Below are 20,707 nucleotides of genomic sequence, written 5' to 3'. Positions count from 1 at the left end.
GGCAACGGAATATAGCCTTCCATGCTCCAAATAGACGTTCTATGCAACATCTCGCCTTACAGTGCGCCTTTGTATATTTGTACTCTGCACTTCCCTCAGCTGCATCAAATATTGGGGTCATGAGATAAGGTTCCAATGTGTACCCGGAGTCACCTGATTGAAACATAAACACCCATTACAATAGGTATATATAACTACTAAGTTATGGATTGTTGAAATATAATATAGTATAATACCTAGCAAGAAATACGTCCCAATTCTCTGATTATATAGTCTGGTCATTTCAGTTTTTACTGTACTACTATTCCAAACAAATTGATCGTGGACAGTACCCGGGAAGCGTGTGTTAATACTTAATATTGTCAACTCAGCATCACATACCTGTATAACAAACATGTAAAACCTTCAATAAAATGTGAAAACACCGTACACCAACTGTTTTATTTGTAAAAACAAACATTTTACCACTTGAACATTGAGCGAATAGAATCCTTTATGATTTTTATACTGCTCTTCATGTCTGGAAGGGGTCACAATGGCAATATGGGTGCAATCAATGCAGCCCAGAACATGAGGAAAGTTTAATTTGTCCCTGAAAGCACTCTCAACTTGCTTCCTGGCTTCGTTTGTTGCTGGAAAATGTATCCACCTTCTATAAAGGTGCTCCAACACTGCCTTCATAAACACTTTGATGCATTTACTGACGGTTGTCTGACCTATAGCCAGCATATGGTCTTGCCCCACCCCACGTTGGTAACTTCCTGTGGCGAAGAAACTTATTGGTGCTAATACCTGTCAACATTATAATCCTTTTATTAATGATCGACATTGTGTTTTTACAAAGATATCATAATAATATTAAATGCACTTACTTTAATGTACATTGGAAGTCCGCTTGTACTTTTTGACACTAAAAAGGGAGTTAGTTGATCTATAAGATCTTTAACCATTATACGAGATATCCGGAACAAGTGTCTGAATTCAGTCTCTCCAAGTTCAAACGGATTCAATTGATCGCGTAAACGGCGTCTTTCAATCTTACGAGCTTCTTTGGAATCGTTAGCCTGCCTCCGTTCATTGATATACCAGTAATTTTGTAAAAAAAACGGCATTATTGAAAAGTTGTTTTTATATCGAAAGTTTAACTGACAGCCAAGAGTCCGCGATAGATTTGGCGGGTTTTTGTCAATCGTCGGTTGGAATATTTGACAAACGTGCTCGCAAATAACGCCAACTGACCATAGACAATGAATTTTGTCAATTGTCGGTCGGAATATATCCAATCTACAATTAACCATGCTCGCAACTATCGGTAACTGATCTTATATGACGAATTTTATCGAATTTTGTCAATATCGGGCTTTATCGATCGTTCATGCTAGGGCCCCTGATCCAAATGTGTCGACTGTATAATAAGATTGAGTGTGCTCAAGTAGATAGGTAATCTATACAAATTAAAAAAAAGTTCACTATTTGTTTGGTTTTTTAATTGTACGTAACCTGTATTTAATTGCATTTTTGCATGTGTGTATGTAATTTTTAAATTTAACCATTTGTTTTTTTTATAACTTTTTCCAATATTTTTGATAGTGTAGGTAATAGACTAAATGGCCGATATTTAGATATATCATTTTTGGGTCCGCTTTTGTGTATTGGAATAATCGTAGCAATTTTAAAACGTGTGGGAAAAATACCTTTTCTTATTGAAAGATTTACAAGGTACGTCAGTGGGTCGATTAGCTCATTTAGTAGATATTTAATTGCTCTGTTTGATATCAGTTCATTTCCCGATGAGGTATTTGTGAAGGGAGGCTATGGTCAGGATATTTTCATTCCACACTGTTTTTCGGCAGTTAATTAAGATTGTTTGATTTTATTTGCTAAGTTCGAGCCTATATTGCAAAAATATTGACTAAATGATTGGTTGAATAAATCACACAAAGCAGCACACAAAGTTGGCTGGATCTCCAAATCATTAGCTATCGAGGTAGTCTGGCCGACTAAATCATAAGCAAATAAAGAAGACTGGTTGACCAAGTTATTCGCAAATGTAGTAGACTGGCTGACAAAATCGTTAGCAAATAAAGAAGGCTGACTAACCACCTCATTATCAAATGAAGAAGGCTGGTTTACCAAACCATCAGTAAATGGAGTAGACTGATTGATTAAATCATTAACAAAAGAAGTAGGCTGGTTGACATGATCACCAAGCATTTGCATTTCGTTATTTTGTACAATGGAATTGTAGTAATGCTTATCTTCTGAACAATATATATTTGATAAATTATTCTGCTTCTCAAGAATGTTAGGATGTTAAAATAAATTTTCCTCAGAATTCGTCTTAGTGAAATGGACCAATTGTTTTTTTAATTTAAATTTTTTTTATAATTTTTCTTGAAGCACAAACAGGATATTTAAAGTACATTGTTGTGGGAAGTATAAAATAACTTAACATATAAATACTAATGCGTCTGCAGTAATCACATTTGCACATTCACAAAAGCAAACACAACAATATTAGTATTTTTTAAACAAAGTTTAATATTACAAAAATTAAAAGACATCATAATTTTTAAAAATATGTTTAAATTAGGTATATAACAGAAAATATCAAACCATCAAAAATCGACAATTAATATATATATTTTTGTAGGTTCAGAGATTGTGGAGATATGTTTTGAAATAAGTTATATTATTCTCGAAAATATCTATACCTACTAGTTTGTGGTTTAGCAAGATCGTTGTATGATCGAGACATTCTAGACAAAGGATTAAAATATCCAGTGTTATCAGCAAAAATTTCAATCCAAAATATGTCAAGGTTTCTAGTGAATTTCGGCCAGCGTTTAACTTCATTTGATAGATTAAGTTATAATCTACTTGATTATTCACAATTTTGTAAAGCATTACGAGGTCATTAATGTTTCGTCTTTTAACTAGACTCCCAAATTTGAAATATGTCTTTGTTCGTAATCGTCTAGTACTAGTGCATGGTAAACACCTGATTGATAAGACAAAACCCGTGTAAATTTTCTTTGGACAGATTCAAGTCTAGATACCTGTGTAATATAGTGTGGATTCCAGACTGTTGATCCATACTCAAAAACACTGCGTATTAACGAATTTAATAGAATTATTGGGCTATTATAATTCTTATTAAAACCGAGTAATTTATTTGATTTAATTAAATGTATTGAATGTGTTGGTTGAACTTTAGTTTGTTGTCATAACTTTGTACTTAGCTATATTCAGTTCTGTTGGCAACACACCAAGCACGTAAAGCGTTAAGTCTTTTTTTAAGAGTTCACAATCTATCATAGATTTAATTGCTTTATATAACTTCCTTCACATTGAATTCTACGAAAAAGTGTTCAATGGGAAAAAAAACGGAGGTTTTTGTTAGTATTATTGTTATGATTATGAGTTTTTAATTTTATGGGGGTAGGTGTGTAAGCTGCTCCCCAACTGATAATGTCATATTGTATAATAGACTTTACGTATGTTCAATATATTGAGTAAAAGTTTTTCTTTGATGAGATATTTAAAATTCATATGAAATAATTTCCGAATTTTCATTTTTGTATGACAGATCTGATCTTCCCAATAGAGGTTTTTATTAATTATTTTTCCTAAGTATTTTATTTTATTCGCTGTTTTCAGAAATGAACATTTAGGTCAAAAGAAAAACGGGTAAACATGAATAGTTGCAATCGAAAAATTTATATATTTTTTTCATATTTAATCACCACACTAAGCGGCTGCCCGTTTCATGGTGACCAATATAACATAGTTATTTTGTATAAAGTCTAGTGTAAACATATGAATTAAAAATAAACGGAAATTGGACCTAAATGGAAAGTAGAAAGAGACATGCGTAAAGATAGATTACACACACATACACACACATTATATATTTATACATATATTTATATACACACATATATATATATATATAACTATATAAACGTATAAATGTGTGAATAAATATAATTATATATATTAATATAGAAAAAAATTCACAAGTATATTTCAAACATGTGTGTTCGAATCTAATACAGCGGACTCAAAAAAACCAGACAAAAACAAACGAAACGCGACAGTGTCAACAACCCTCCCACACTCAACAGAAATGCCCGAATATATAAATTGAACATATATAAATATCAAGCAAATAATATCTAAATATCTAACATGTATATATATATCTATAAACACACGAACCAGGTTCCACCGTGAGAACAGCAGTGAATCTTAAGTCGTCCGTGTGTTGAAAATTAATTGTTGCAGTTGGAACATGAGGAAGGTTTTTCCCGAGTAAATCAATGTGTGGCACTCGTAACATGAAAAAGGTTATTTTCTCCTGTTCATCTTATTCATAAAATACATGATAAAACATTGTAAAATTGATTAATATATGATACATTAAATCACCATACTAAGCGACTGCTTGTTTCATGGTGAGTCAGCATATGACCCTTCAAACGTTTTTTTTTAGAATATGAATAGTTGAACATGGAACATGAAAAAAGTTTTTCTATACTCTGTGAGTCAGCATATGTCTCATCAAATTTCCGCTTCGAGAAAAGTCGCTCTCGGAACATGAAAAAAGTTAATCCTTTTTGTGAGTTAGCATATGTTGTGTCAAACTACTATTTCGAGAACATGAATAGCTAGACTCGGAATGTGAAAATTTTTTTTTCTCCAGTATGAGTCAGCATATTGTGCGTCAGATATCTCTTTCGAGAAAGTGAAAAGTTGCATGTGAAACATGAAAAATGAATATGTTTCCTTAGATTGCTCTTTCTAGAACGTGAATAGTTGCACTCGGGACATGAAAAAGGTTTTTCTCCTCTGTGAGTTAGCGTGTGGAGCGTCAGATATCACTTTAGAGAACATAAATAGTTGCACTCGGAGCAAAAAAATGGTTTATCCTTACTGTGAGTCAATATATGGTCCTTCAAATGGCTCTTACGAGAATATGAATAGTTGCAATCGGAACATAAAAAGTAGTTTTCACCACTGTGGGTCAGCATATGGTTCCTTAGATTGCTCTTTTCAGAACATGAAAAGTTGCATATTGAACATGAAAAAGGTTTTTCTCCACTGTGATTTAGCATGTGGCGCGTAAGATTGCTCTTTCGAGAACATGAATAGTTGCACTCGGTACATGAAAAAGGTTTTTCTCCAATGTGGGTCAGCATATGGTTTTTTAGATTGCACTTTTGAGAACATGAATAGTTAAATATGGAACATGAAAACGGTTTTTCTCCACTGTGGGTCAGCATATGGCGCCTTAGATTGCTCTTTTCAGAACATGAAAAGTTGCACTCGGTACATAAAAACGGTTTTTCTCCACTGTGGGTCAGCATATGGCTACTTAGTTTGCGCTTTGTAAAATATGAAAAGTTGCATATGGAACATGAACAAGGTTTTTCTCAACTGTGGGTCAGCATATGTCTCCTTAGAAGGCTCTTTCGTAAATATGAATAGTTGCACTCTGGACATGAGAAAGGTTTTTCTCCACTGTGGGTCAGCATATGGCTCTTCAAATTTTTGATGAAAACATGTATAGTTGCACTCGGTACATGAAAACGGTTTTTCTCCACTGTGGGTCAGCATACGTCTCCTTAGATTGCTCTTTTTAGAATATGAATAGTTGTATATGGAACATGAAAAAGGGTTTTTCTCCACTGTGGGTCAGCATATGGCTCCTTAGATGGCTCTTTCGTAAACATGAATAGTAGCACTCGGGACACGAGAAAGGTTTTTCTCCAGTGTGGGTCAGCATATGGCTACCTAGATTGCGCTTTGTAGAACATGAAAAGTTGCATATGGAACATGAACAAGGTTTTTCATCACTGTGGGTCAGCATATGGTTCCTTAGATTGCTCTTATGAGAACATGAATAGTTGCATATGGAACACGAGAAAGGTTTTTCTCTAATATAATATAATATTTTCTATAATATAATATAAAATAAAACCTACTCGTAACACACAAAACCAACATAAACACACATCACTCACAAACACACAAGATTATTTTCATTGTATTATTTTTTTAATTTTAAATGTATTATTATGTATTTTTATTTTTAATTTTAAATTTATTATTTTCTTTTCAAATTTACTATCTTCTCTTTAAATGTAATATGTAGATAAGATTTTCATATTATAAAATGAAGGCCTCAGCACGGGCAAGCCACCCAGTGAGGCCTACATTACTGGAAAACATAAATTGTAACAAAATAATGTACCAAATAAAAAATAAAAAAAAAAATAAAAAAATGTGGGTCAGCATATGTTTCTTTAAATTTTTGTTTGAAGAACATGTATAGTTGCACTCGGAACATGAAAAAGGTTTTTCTCCACTGTGGGTCAGCATATGGCTCCTTAGAGTGCTTTTTCGAGAATATGAATAGTTGCACTCGGTACATGAAAAAGGTTTTTCTCCACTGTGGGTCAGAATATGTCTCCTTAGTTTGCTCTTTTCAGAACATGAAAAGTTGCATATGGAACATGAAAAAGGTTTTTCTCCACTGTGGGTCAGCATATGGCTACTTAGATTGCGCTTTGTAGAACATGAAAAGTTGCATATGGAACGTGAACAAGGTTTTTCAACACTGTGGGTCAGCATATGGTTCCTTAGATTGCTCTTATGAGAACATGAATAGTTGCATATGGAACACGAGAAAGGTTTTTCTCTACTGTGGGTCAGCATATATCTCTTTAAATTTTTGTTTGAAGAACATGTATAGTTGCACTCTGAACATGAAAAAGGTTTTTCTCCACTGTGGGTCAGCATATGGTTCCTACGAGTGCTTTTTCGAGAACATGAATAGTTGCACTCGGTACATGAAAAAGGTTTTTCTCCACTGTGGGTCAGCATATGTCTCCTCAGTTTGCTCTTTTCAGAACATGAAAAGTTGCATATGGAACATGAAAAAGGTTTTTCTCCACTGTGGGTCAGCATATGGTGTCTTAGATGGCTCTTTTGAGAACATGAATAGTTGCACTCGGGACATGAAAAAGGTTTTTCTCAACTGTGGGTCAGCATATGTCTCCTTAGATGGCTCTTTCGTAAGCATGAATAGTTGCACTCGGGACATGAGAAAGGTTTTTCTGCACTGTGGGTCAGCATATGGTTCCTTAAATATATTTTTTTAGAACATGAATAGTTGCATATTGAACATGAAAAAGGTTTTTCTCCACTGTGGGTCAGCATATGGCTCCTTAGATGGCTCTTTCGTAAACATGAATAGTTGCACTCGGGACACGAGAAAGGTTTTTCTCCAGTGTGGGTCAGCATATGGCTACTTAGATTGCTTTTTGTAGAACATGAAAAGTTGCATATGGAACATGAACAAGGTTTTTCACCACTGTGGGTCAGCATATGGTTCCTTAGATAGCTCTTATAAGAACATGAATAGTTGCATATGGAACACGAGAAAGGTTTTTCTCTAATGTGGGTCAGCATATGTCTCTTTAAATTTTTGTTTGAAGAACATGTATAGTTGCACTCGGAACATGAAAAAGGTTTTTCTCCACTGTGGGTCAGCATATGGTACCTTAGATATATTTTTTGAGAACATGAATAGTTGCATATGGAACATGAAAAAGGTTTTTCTCCACTGTGGGTCAGCAAATGGCTCCTTAGATTGCTTTTTCGAGAAGATGAATAGTTGCACTCAGTACATGAAAAAGGTTTTTCTCCATTGTGGGTCAGCATATGGCGCCTTAGATGGCTCTTTTGAGAACATGAATAGTTGCACTCGGTACATGAAAAAGGTTTTTCTCCACTGTGGTTCAGCATATGGTTCTTTAGATTGCACTTTTGAGAACATGAATAGTTGCATATGGAACATGAAAACGGTTTTTCTCCACTGTGGGTAAGCATATGGCGCCTTAGATTGCTCTTTTCAGAACATAAAAAGTTGCATATGGAACATGAATAAGGTTTTTCTCCACTGTGGGTCAGCATATGGCTCCTTAGAGTGCTTTTTCGAGAACATGAATAGTTGCAATCGGGACATGAAAAAGGTTTTTCCCCACTGTGGGTCAGCATATGGCGCCTTAGATCGCTCTTTCCAAAACATGAAAAGTTGCATATGGAACATGAAAAAGGTTTTTCTCCACTGTGGGTCAGCATATGGCGCCTTAGATTGCTCTTATCAGAACATGAAAAGTTGCATATGGAACATGAAAAAGGTTTTTCTCCACTGTGGGTCAGCATATGGCTCCTTAGAGTGCTTTTTCGAGAACATGAATAGTTGCACTCGGAACATGAAAAAGGTTTTTCTCCACTGTGAGTTAGCATATGGAGCGTCAGATATCCCTTTAGAGAACATGAATAGTTGAACTCGGAGCATAAAAATGGTTTATCCTTACTGTGAGTCAATATATGGTCCTTCAAATGGCTCTTACGAGAACATGAATAGTTGCACTCGGTACATAAAAAAGGTTTTTCTCTTCTGTGAGTCGGCGTGTGGCTCGTCAGATGGCTCTTTTGAGAACAGAAAAATAATGGTTTTTCCACAGGATGCGTCTTTAGATCTGTCGACAAATTAGGAAAAAAAAATACGTCTATAGGAAGCTAAACAAGTCTTTTAACCTACGTACAGCGTAAATAGGCTTAGTAAATTCGTTAAACATACCTATGTAAATAAAAATGGTGACGGGATAAAACAACACACTGACGATTTAACACACATTTTAAAAGTGATATAAGCTAACCTTTCCTTATCTGTGGTGTGTATTTACTACACATTGCTTCTAATAACTTTAATAACTCTATAAACCTAATAAATTCTGGGTTCAGATTTTAGGAATTCCTCCGTTATACATTTATGCTCTGAATTAAAAAATAATATTTTTCATACTTTTCAAATTCAATTAAAAATCAGAGATTTTTTTTAAAATCGGGAACAAATACACCAATACAATCAACCGTGTGATACCAATACGCGAAGAGTGTGCGAACAAATGACACGCTGTTGATGTCCCGCTTTAATTCGCTATGCGGGAACATGAGACATCCACACGTCTGCAGTTTTATTTTGATTTATTCCATCGATACCTACGACCGCACAGCTGTGTTTGTGCCAGCCGCTAGCCAGTCGGCCGCGAACCGTTGTTAGATGTGGACCCCTCGCACGTTTCTTTAGCATCTGCCGATGGTTTTTTCATGTTTTCAGCAATTAAATTACAATTATTATCACTTTTGTTATAAAACATAATAAACATAATCGATTAGCTATGAATATTAATATTTTTCCGATACTAAATCGCTTATTTTGAGATGTGTATTGACTACACAGCACCGGAACAGAACGACTACAAACAAACAAACACAGACTACACAGAACGAGTGGATTTTTTTAGCAAAGTAAGGGAAAGGTTAAGGAGGTTAGGTTAGGTTGGTTTTTTTTTCGTTTCTAATGACTTTATATCACTTTTAAAATGTGTGATAAATCGTCAGTGTGTTGATTTATCATGGAACCGAAAATGCTTGTACTAAGCAAAACCAGTAATTTTAAGAAAATCATATAAATAACATGTTTTTCAAAACAAGCAGCTGGAATTATTAAAGCTTACAAAGAAACGTGGTTTGATCTGCAGTCTGGGAAATGCGTTCTTAGTAGTTTTTTTTTTAACATCGCGAAGGCCACGCAAATTTATCATCCTTCATATTCTCGGGGTACAAGATCCGCCTTGATGGTGAACGCCTTTTTTACAGGTTGCACATTTATGCAACCTATAAAATATACCTAAATTGCTAAACCATACCGAAGAAAACAGAGTGATACCAGATAAGATAAGCACTTTGAATTCATAAATACGTAAAAAATTGGAGAGCACGAATTGTTTGACGTGTTCTCAATAATCGATTTTACCTGCTGTGTGGGTAATTCTTTCGAAACGTTCTAAGCATTCCTTTTTTATATCCGGCATGTCAATGTCGATCTCCACGTTAGGATATCCCCCTTCATCTTCTCGGGGTCCAAGATCCGCCTTGATGGTAACTGTCTCCAAATTAATGCTACCTGGATAAACAAAACAACAATACTTATATCGATAATTGATGTCCATCAAAACGTATTTGTGTTAGTAGAAAGATTTAAATAAAATTAAAACATGAAACAGAACATGATCGAGACAAATAAAAAGATAAATGTCACTGAATTCAGGATTAAGAACACGATTTGTAGACTTGATTATACTAAAGACGTATCCCCCAGGACGACAATAGATCCTGGGTTCCTAGTTGTGACCTTTATCCTTTTAATTATTCATCTTATTCTGCCTACTGATATATAGGGTTTTCCAATAAGAGATGTTATTTTGAAAATTAAAGGAATTAATGATTCTTTATGGACGGAATTGGATGGTATTGATCTGGACAACGTTTACTTTCAACAAGACAGCGCTACGTGCCACACAAGCGACGAAACCATTGATCTTTTACGGGAAAAGTTTCCGGACCGTGTTATCTCTCGAAGAGGTGATCACAATTGGCCACCGAGATCTTGTGATTTCACACCTTGCGACTTCTTCCTTTGGGGCCACGTGAAAGAGAAGGTCTACGCCAACAGCCCAGCGTCGATTCAAGACCTCAAAGATGGAATTCGTGAGGCTATCGAGGACATAAGGCAGCCACTTTGCGATTTGGTTATGGAAAATTTCATGAAAAGGATATGGTCCTGTAGGCGTAGTCGTGGTGGTAATTTGACTAATGTTATTTTTCACTATTAACGGCATACCTTCATCGTTATATTGAATTGAAAATTCGATCATTTATATTAAAAAAATTGCATTTTTCTTTGAATATCAAAATAACACCTCTTATTGGTATTATATTGATAAGTATAACCTCCAAAATAGGTGAATATAAAAATAGGTTCCTGAAAATATTTACCCTTAAATATATCTACTTAGAAGCGGGCATTTGCATAACACACTCAAGAATTTCATTAAAAAATAAGAAATACGAAGATATCCGCTTCAGGGACTGATTCTTCAAGAAAGAAAAATCATTTGTTCTTAAACATCTTCAGTACGGAGTGTGTTTGTTTTTAGTCAATGGAATGATGTGTTCTTCCATGAATATATGTGTATTTTTTAATATATGTATAATAAAGCATGTTACTTAAACAATGTCACAAATTGAGGTGAAACTTGAGGAACAAGCTTAGTCCAGTCGGAACATTTCATAACGGTCGTGAATTTAGAACATCCGAATTTTATGTCCTACATTCTTAGCATATGAATTGAGACTTACTGGCAGACGGAATACTCTCCGCATATTGCAAACACTCCTTCTTTACATTTGGGAGGTCGACATCTATATCCGTATACGGTATTTCACCGTCTTCTTCCTGGGGCCCTGGTTCCGTCTTGATGGAAACATTTTCTGGATTTAGTAGATCCATGGCGCTGCTGTGGTAGCGATAGCTTCAATCTCAAACAAACATATCTGAAAAGAAACAGTGACAATGGAAATCTTTAAATAAATAGGGGAAACAGTTTTTTTGTTACTGAAATCTCAAACATATTTCTTGACAGTTTTCAATATTAGAATTTGCTACCGTTGGATTAAGTGGCAACAAATAAAAAGGATGGGTATTTTATTATCTAGAAATAAAAATAAAAATTAAAGAACACTAAAATGTATTACCTAAAAAAATATATAATAAAAAAAATTAACTAGCATCCTACTATTCATTATCAATCAGTCTGGCAAAGGGCTTGCATAGGTAAAATGAAGGTGTGATACCAGTTCGTTCTTGATGCGAAGTAGTAGATTCCGGCACTTCACAGGACCTGTCCCAGTTAATAATTTATCAAAGAAAATAATGTCGTAGTCCAATGCAAAACAGCCTCACGCTGCTGGTCTCCAAAAGGGTCACTCTTAACCAATCAGGATCGGCAGATGCCATCCGATTCCACCAATCAAATGGTTAATGCTCCATATGCAAAGCTGATGCTCACAAAAATTGGCGAATGTGTTCGTAGAACCTCAGCCAAGAGGAATGTCCGCTGATCTGGGCTGGTGATCAAAGAATGGCCACTGCATAAATCAACTATCCACTGCTTCCAATGCAAATCACAGATTCTATCTCTCTCGGGTTTGGCAACTCTCCAAGTCAAAATTGCAGGGCTGTCAATTTGACCAATAGCAAAATGACAATGTGTAGGTACTTAAAGGTCCCACAATCCAAGACCATAGATGCGATGTAAGTAAAGTGGTGCACACACCTTGTTACAAATCTTACGTATAACAAATTTTATCATCAATCCTTCAGCTGGTTTTGGATTTACCAAGGAAACATTTTCCTTGGTGGTTATATTGGTGTTCGGCAACTGAAGTGTTTAATTAAGGACATGCAAATATATATTTAAGTATAGTATGATTTTCAGTTTTGAATAAGTAATTAATTATCTTTTTTTCTATAAATAATTTGAATACTTATTTGAATTTTTCACAAATAACTGAAAATTGAGAGAATCGTCATAAATCGTGTGATAACTCAATAAATAACACATAATAATATCTTTCTCAAAATATAAACCGGTATTACCTTATCCGCTTTCAAAAGAATATCGGAAATACATACATTTTGTAAATGATTATTTAAATCAAAGGCAAATTTATGTTATTATTCTGAATCTCTGGCCGCGGATAATACGAAATATTTTTAAATAAAACCTTTTGATTTACCTTAATTACTAAAGGGAAATTGATTGCATTTGGGAAAATTAAATTTTTTAATTACGTGAAATGATCATTCGCTTTCGTTGTATGGGATAACAGCCGGAATAATTTCTGTTGATGACAATTTCTTTTGTTGGTATTCCTGAAACCGGTGGCTAGAATTTTTACCATTAACTCTATGCAAATACTAAGAAAGGTTAGGATAGGTTATGTTGGGTTATTAAAGGTTAGATTTGATAGGTTAGGTTAGATTAGGTTTGGTTTAGTTGGGTTGGGTTAGTTTAGATTAGTATAAGTTATGTAAGGTTAGGTTGAGTTATTATTTATTTTTTATTGTATATTATTTAAACAGCTTTTAAATAATATACAATGATAGATATAAATATACAAGTTAACTGAAGTCAAGCCACAGAAGTTTCTAATGCTAAAGTTCATTGGGAAATGAAGTTTTAATATCTTAAAATTAATATGGTGTTAAAGGAAGGGGAGAGGAAAAGGAAAATAAGAAGAGGATAGGAGATGCTAACGATACATTAAATACTTTTATATTAATAATCGATCGTACGCATTACTTCATATCGACATTTCTTTACGTTATTTACGAAAATGTAAATGCTGTAAAATTTTGTATAATATTGTGCACATATACGAGGAATCGGGGATTTTTTCGAATGTTTGTTCTACGCGAGGGTACATAAAATTAATCAAAGTGTCGAGTTGATCTAGAAGGAATATGAAGATTTATTAAATTGGTAAGTTCTGGTGAGTCCAGACCATTATTTAGAATTTCAAACAATAAGATTTGATCAAAAATTAGACGTCGTGTTTGGATGGAGTTAAAATTATGAAATTTAATGGATTCGGTATAATTTGAGAAGGACAAAAAGACGATTGAGGTCCTCTTGAAGTTTAATGCAGTCATTGATTGATTTAATAACTAAGTATATTTTTTATCATCTTGGATTTGGGGAGTCACAACGTTTTCCGACAGCTGTATAAAAGTTTTGCCAACCTTTTATATAGCTGTCGGAAAACGGAAATGGTGAGTGCTGGAGGGTCATTCTCGTTATTTTAGCCTTAAGCTAAATGATAGCATTCGTCAACGACTGCTATCGTTTGCGAAAGCTAGCATTCCGTCGCTTGTAACATCTTTTCTAAACTATTAAGCGATTCTCGTTCTTCTGATAGCCTTACAAGTTCGATTTTGGAGAGACCTAGTAAAAAATTCAAAAGAAGCGTGGTTAAGAGTATCTACGAAATTGTTAATAGATTATTGAAAACACAAATTGGTGAAATATCATTAAGTGACGCAAGGTTTCTAACTAAAACTTAAAAAAACAAATACTTTGTATTATAATGCATTTTAATAACTGCTTATTTTATTTATGAATGACATAAATAAGCCATTTATCGAAGATTTACGTTTTGTGAAAAGGTACTTACCTCGTTGGATAGTAATGACTTTGTTACAGATTCACCACTTCTAAAGTGACGTTTGCTGTCAAACTATCACCCAAGTTGATTTATTTATGTTGTCACCGTTTTCGTGTTCGTTTGCTAATTAACTTGACAAAATTGTTTAAAATGAGGTAAGCAAAAGCTATATGTTGTAAGTAAAAGCATGGTATCATGTAGATGCTTTTCACCCCAGACTGAAACGGATTTAACAACGTATTATGTCTGTGTAAAATTGAACGATTGCATTTTTAGGTTAAAAAGTGAGACAGATATTTTATTATTATCTTTTGTGTACATCATTGTATTTGAAACCTAAGAATAGTGTGTAATAGTTACATGTCATCAATTGTCGTAAAATTCAATTTCAGTGTGCTGCAACAGAGTGGCACGGTCAAGACAATTCGATAAATGCTGCTGGCGGATCCATGATAGCCGAGCCAATCTTTTAAAATGGAGACGACATTTAAAACCTAGGAGATTAATTAAATTATGCTGCTCCACACAAGACTATAATCCAATGGCAAAAAGTAAGTTTATTTATCCACTTTGAATAGTGCCTCTTCGACAATGTGTAGTGCGTTTGGTTTGTTCTGTAATGAAATATTCGTTTCAGGTGTGGACCACATTCAAATCTAACATGAGGACCAAGCTTGCCAAAATGCTGAAAGACCACCTGCACACTGGTAACACCTCGCTGAGAATAATTCCCACTGAGTTAGAAGAAAAAATAGTCGGTCTCATTGGAAGAGTGTCAATTGAAGGACTAGATGTGCCCAAAGTCCTTCCCAATGACGATGTACGTAGTTTATTTATGTTGTATGGTGCTATATCATGTTTAACAAGTACACGACTGATATTGTGTGTCGAAATGCATATCGGTTAAACACAAGATACCTTTGGCAGAGAGGATATGCCGAGTCAAAATACCTGATATGTGTATACACAAATTTATTTGTTAGTTTATATAATATGTTTTACTAAATAATCAAATTTCATAAGATACAATTTGATATGTTTATTTATTTCATAGAGATCTCTTCTTGCACGTGGATGTCGCTGATGAGCCTCCTGTACTTGTAGAGATGCTAGCGGTAGAGATGCAGTGGAGTGTTGGGTGAATACCCCGTGACAAGCCCACGGTAGACAGACCTCCCCCTCCTCAAGCCAACCCCAACCAAGCCAGCCAAGGAGAACACCTCGATTCGTAGCAGGTAATTCTTTATACAAATAAAGTAGCTTCACGTCCATTTAATCTAAGTTCGCAAGAAAACCACAAGTTAGTTTTACCCTACTGATGACCGATCATTGCGATAGTAATACTGCTCAGTACGAGAGGAACGGCAGTTTTGGACATTTGGTTCACGCACTCGGTCGACCGGCCGGTGGTGCGATGCTACCATCCACAGGATTAGGCCTGAACGCCTTTAGAGGCGTATCCCGCCTAGGCAAATCGGGCGGTGATACGTGATGTGAGTTCCACGAGTCGAAAGGCTCTCTAAACAATGTGACATCTATCAGACGGAGGCCCCCGTCAGCGGGGGCCTCCGTCGAAGCCCGACGAGGCGAGGCGAGCACTACGCAACGTGGTTAAATGTCCAGGCGCGATGGCGCCCCGCTCTGACCAAGCTTAAGTTCGACGTCGGAACTCGGAATCGTCGTAGAGCAGCGTCATGCTGCGATCCGTTGAGACTCAGCCCTACGCCAAGAGATTCGTCCGATCGTCTCTACGGAGCGTCGGCCCCCCCATGCTGCTGCTGTTTGCGGCCTAGCGCGAGCGAGCGTAATATTTAAATTATATTTTATAATGTTCGTAAGATCAATTAAAAATTATTAGAGATATCAATTTAATAGTTATTAAATTTTTCAGACCGAAACGAGAGCAGAGCTGATAAGAAGCTGATGGATTAGCAGAACGGCGCTATGTTGGTGAAGAAAACTGGTTCATCGATTCTGCTTATCCTGCGTGGATTGTGCTACACGACGTATGAATTTATAATTCGGGTCGCTTGTGCAGACTCATACACATATTCTTTTTTTTTTTAATCGAATATTGTATATCAATATCTTTGAACTAAATATAATGTTTCCCGTTCTATGTTGAGAGAAGACAATATTATTTGTTGTGTACTTGTTTTTGTTGCAAAATTATTTATAATTATGTTTTGTCAATAAAACGTTTATTATGTACTACATGTCATGAATTATTTATACCTATGAGCTATGAGTTTTCTTATTTCATGCCGGAGTTCCATAACACAAGGAACGCAGCTTCATCACTTTGCACTTACATCCAAGGTAACCAAGTTCGGATCACAAATCTGAAATGTTCATTTTATATTATAATATGACTTTCTTGTGCATATGAAGAGCTCACCATTTGCACGTTTAAGGAGCGATTCCCGTGATGATTGCAGTACATATATTCCTGTACTGCAGGACCAACGATAGCTATATGAGTGAAGTCAATTTCTCCTATAGTACCAGGGAAAGGATCACCGGACTGCTCAAATATTTGTCTGGCCTTTTTGACTATCTGCAGCAGTCAAAGGAAATTTAACCCACGTCTGGAGTAGTGTGTCGTTGATGGCCGATGAAACATTTAATATGCATCGGCTAACCGACGACTGACGACAGCCAAGCCCCAATCGTGTCCTATACCTCTCTGGTACGAGCCCACAGCGTAAAATCTTACTGCAGTAAGTACCTGTGAAAAATTCAGCTATTAATAGAGTATCTTATTTTGTCATGGATTACATAGTTAATTGAATGTATCTCTCACCTGTGACTGGATAGACAGTCCATGCTTTCTTCTTGGTTGTTAGATAGGGGATAACGAGTTCATTAGATATTCTGAATAAATTCAGGAACTCCATTTGCCCCATTTCCATGGGATTTTGGGCGTCTCTTAGGATACGGAAAGGGATTCTTATTTCGTTGTGGTTAACTTCAAAACCCACAATTTCGAGCGCCAGCCATCCTGCAGCCATTTTATCTGAAACTTATTATTATTTATGTAGAAATCCTCAATGGTATGTGTAGTTTATTGTAAATTAAATCACTTTTATCTGGCTGACATGTAACGTACTTTACAAACATCGCAATTACGTTATTCAATTCATTTAATAGCATTATTGTGCCACAAACAAGTCACTAATCATGTTTACAGTCAATACTTACGATAATATTAAGTTTTCTCTTGTTAAAACTACGCAAATATTGCTAATTGTCAAAACGTCACACTTAAATGAAGCAAATTCTCCGCGAATGCTAGCGTTCGGCTAGCGAAAGACAGGTCGAGGGGTACCCTTCGCGGAAGGATATAAGTTTTGGCGCGCAATCGAAAATCTAAGGATTCCATCTGTCATCGAGAGAACCGGAATCGCTTCATACGAATAATCCGAGAAAAATCGTTAATTTGAATGAAAGGACGATTTTAGTGTCGTTAAGTAGAACGAGAATCGCCCTCCTGAAGATCGAGAATCGCTTAATAGTTAAGAAAAGATGTTACAAGCGACGGAATGCTAGCTTTCGAAAACGATAGCAGTCGTTGACGAATGCTATCATTTAGCTTAAGGCTAAAATAACGAGAATCGCCCTCCAGCACTTACCATTTCCGTTTTTCGACAGCCATATAAAAGGTTGGCAAAACTTTTATACAGCTGTCGGAAAACGTTGTGACTCCCCAAATCCAAGATGATAAAAAATATACTTAGTTATTAAATCAATCAATGACTGCATTAAACTTCAAGAGGACCTCAATCGTCTTTTTGTCTATTGCGAATTAAACAAACTTGTTATTAACATCGCAAAATGCAATAAGTTAACATTTACACGTAATAAAAATAAAATATCCTTTTCACTTGTACACACACTAAACGGCACACACATCAATGAATTAAAATATATCAGGGACCTTGAGGTAACACTGGATGTTAAATTAAACTCTATCCAACACACTGATGACATCATTAACAAAGCCAATAAAATGCTGGGATTTATAATTCGCATAGCAAAACCCTTCCACAACATAAATACTGTATATTCCCTTTACACCTCATATTACACCTCATATATTCGCCCGCACTGGAACATTGTACACCGATCTGGACTCCTTTATACCAAGCCCATATCGAAAGAAGAGAAAGAATTAAAAAAAATGTTTAAAACACATAAATTATAAATCAAACTTACACTTCTCAAATTATACCGAATCCATTAAAATTCATAATTTTAACTCCATCCAAACACGACGTCTAATTTTTGATCAAATCTTATTGTTTGAAATTCTAAATAATGGTCTGGACTCACCAGAATTTACCAATTTAATAAATCTTCATATTCCTTCTAGATAAACTCGACACTTTGAGTATTTTATCTACCCTCGTGTAGAACAAACATTCGAAAAAATCCCCAATTCCTCGTATATGTGCACAATATTATACAAAATTTTACAGCATTGACATTTTCGTAAATAACGTAAAGAAATATCGATATGAAGTAATGCGTACGATCGATTGTTAATATGAGAGTATTTAACGTATCGGGAGCATCTCCTATCCTCTTCCTATTTTCCTTTTCCTCTCCCCTTCCTTTGACACCAAATTAATTTTAAGATATTAAAACTTCATTTCCAATGAACTTTAGCATTAGAAACTTCTGTGGCTTGACTTCGGTTAACTTGTATATTTATATCTATCATTGTATATTATTTAAAAGCTGTTTGTTTCTTACAAAATAAATAATAACTCAACCTAACCTTACATTACTTATACTAATCTAAACTAACTCAACCTAACCTTACATTACTTATACTAATCTAAACTAACCCAACCCAACTAAACCTAACCTAATCTAACCTTACCTATCAAATCTAACCTTTAATAACCCAACATAACCTATCCTAACCTTTCTTAGTATTTGCATAGAGTTAATGGTAAAAATTCTAGCCACTGGTTTCAGGAATACCAACAAAAGAAATTGTCATCAACAGAAATTATTCCGGCTGTTATCCCATACAACGAAAGCGAATGATCATTTCACGTAATTAAAAAATTAAATTTTACCAAATGCAATCAATTTCCCTTTAGTAATTAAAGTAAATCAAAAGGTTTTATTTAAAAATATTTCGTATTATCCGCGGCCAGAGATTCAGAATGATAACATAAATTTGCATTTGATTTAAATAATCATTTACAAAATGTAAGTATTTCCGATATTCTTTTGAAAGCAGATAAGGTAATACCGCTTTAAATTTTGAGAAAGATATCATTACCTATTTGTTATCTATTGAGTTATCCCACGATTTATTGCGATTCTCTCAATTTTCAGTTATTTGTGAAATATTCAAATAAGTATTCAAATTATTTATAGAAAAAAAGATAATTAATTACTTATTCAAAACTGAAAATCGTACTATACTTGAATATATATTTGCATGTCCTTAATTAAACACTTCAGTTGCCGAACACCAATATAACCACCAAGGAAAATGTTTCTTTGGTAAATCACTAGCTGAAGGATTAATGATAAAAATTTGTTATACGTAAGATTTGTAACAAGGTGTGTGCATCACTTTACTTACATCGCATCTATGGTCTTGGATTGTGGGACCTTTAGGTACCTACACATTGTCATTTTGCTATTGGTCAAATTGACAGCCCTGCAATTTTGACTTGGAGAGTTGCCAAACCTGAGAGCAGTGTTACCGAAGCTTTTTTAGCGAAGATTTTTCACTTCATCTCCCGATCTACCGAAATGGCACCAAAATCTACCGATTTTTCGGTGTTCTCAGCGATTTATCGTTTCTCGACGATTCTTTGTTTATGGTCCGCACAACAGGCAAATAATTGTCTATGGTTAAAAAAAAAAAAACTAAAAAATTCCCCGGATTCGGGAATTGACCAGAATATTTACAAAATACTGCAATCTAAGCATATCTCTATTATACGCGTTTCACACGGGGCGACTTTTGTCGGTCAACTTTTGTTGGTTGGACAATTGAAAGCTAATCGCCACGTGTGAACACTCTGTGAACAAAGTTATCAACTTTTTTTGTTGCCTAGCAAAAGTTGAAAGCCCGTCTACTTTTGACGTTCGAGTACGACCATCGCCATTTTGGTTTTACTTGTCGTTCGAGTTTTTCACCGAATCGCCCCGTGTGAACACATGTTTCAACTCGCTTGTCTTTTTTAGTTACTCGCGGGAAAAAGTAAAATTTGAAACGGACCTCCTTCGGCGAGGAGTATTTTTATTGTAATTAAATTTAATCTAATAAAATATAACAGGAGGAACAAATTGAAAGAAGCTATGAACGTTATTAATTAGGCATTTATTCTATAGTTCCGATTAGAATGGGTTAATTAATTAATTTAATTAATTATAATTTTCAGTTGACGCCATTTTGAATGTCAAAATCGCTTCAACTTAAATCGATACGTGTGAACCAAATCTTGTTCAACTTTTTTCGTAAAATAAAAGTCGGCCAACAAAAGTCGAAACGTCAGAACGCGCCATTATAGACCAATACGAACCGATCAAT

Source organism: Hesperophylax consimilis, chromosome 17 (genome assembly GCF_061612785.1).
Source record: "Hesperophylax consimilis isolate HC1 chromosome 17, BYU_Hcon_1.0, whole genome shotgun sequence".
In the NCBI taxonomy this organism is placed as follows: domain Eukaryota; kingdom Metazoa; phylum Arthropoda; class Insecta; order Trichoptera; family Limnephilidae; genus Hesperophylax; species Hesperophylax consimilis.
This window is presented reverse-complemented; position numbering follows the sequence as displayed.